The sequence below is a fragment of the Neopelma chrysocephalum genome, unplaced genomic scaffold (genome assembly GCF_003984885.1).
Source record: "Neopelma chrysocephalum unplaced genomic scaffold, ASM398488v2 Primary Assembly neopelma1_264, whole genome shotgun sequence".
NCBI classification, from domain to species: domain Eukaryota; kingdom Metazoa; phylum Chordata; class Aves; order Passeriformes; family Pipridae; genus Neopelma; species Neopelma chrysocephalum.
In genome coordinates this window covers 20,895-21,275 of record NW_020897926.1, presented here as the reverse complement: position 1 = coordinate 21,275, position 381 = coordinate 20,895, and the positions used below count along the sequence as shown (strand labels likewise).

General features: G+C 47.0%; 1 protein-coding gene across 1 annotated transcript in view; it reads left to right on the top strand.

Annotated features, from left to right (window-relative positions):
* The window catches only part of LOC113977828 (keratin, type II cytoskeletal 80-like), an 11,404-nt gene that overhangs the window by 1,326 nt on the left and 9,697 nt on the right, over positions 1-381 (top strand). The window lies entirely within an intron of this gene.

The following is a 381-nucleotide window of genomic DNA, read 5'->3' as shown; positions in this document are numbered from 1 at the left end:
TCTGGATTTAGGGGTGTTAGGGCTGGTTTTGGGGATGACAGGTCTGGGTTTGGGGATGATAGGTCTGTTTTTAGGGAGGATAAATCTGGTTTTAGGGGTGTTTGGTCTCATTTAGGGGAGGGTAGGTCTGGTTTTAGGGGTGTTAGGGCTGGTTTTGGGGATGACAGATCTGCTTTTGGGGATGATAAATCTGGTTTTATGGGTGCTTGGACTCATCTAGGGAGTGGTTTTAGGGGTATTTGGTCTCATTTAGGGAGGATAAATCTGGATTTAGGAGTGTTAGGGCTGGGTTTGGGGGATGACAGTCTGGTTTTGGGGAGGATAGGTCTGATTTTAGGGGTGTTATGTCTCATTTAGGGGGGATAAGTCTGGTTTTAGGGG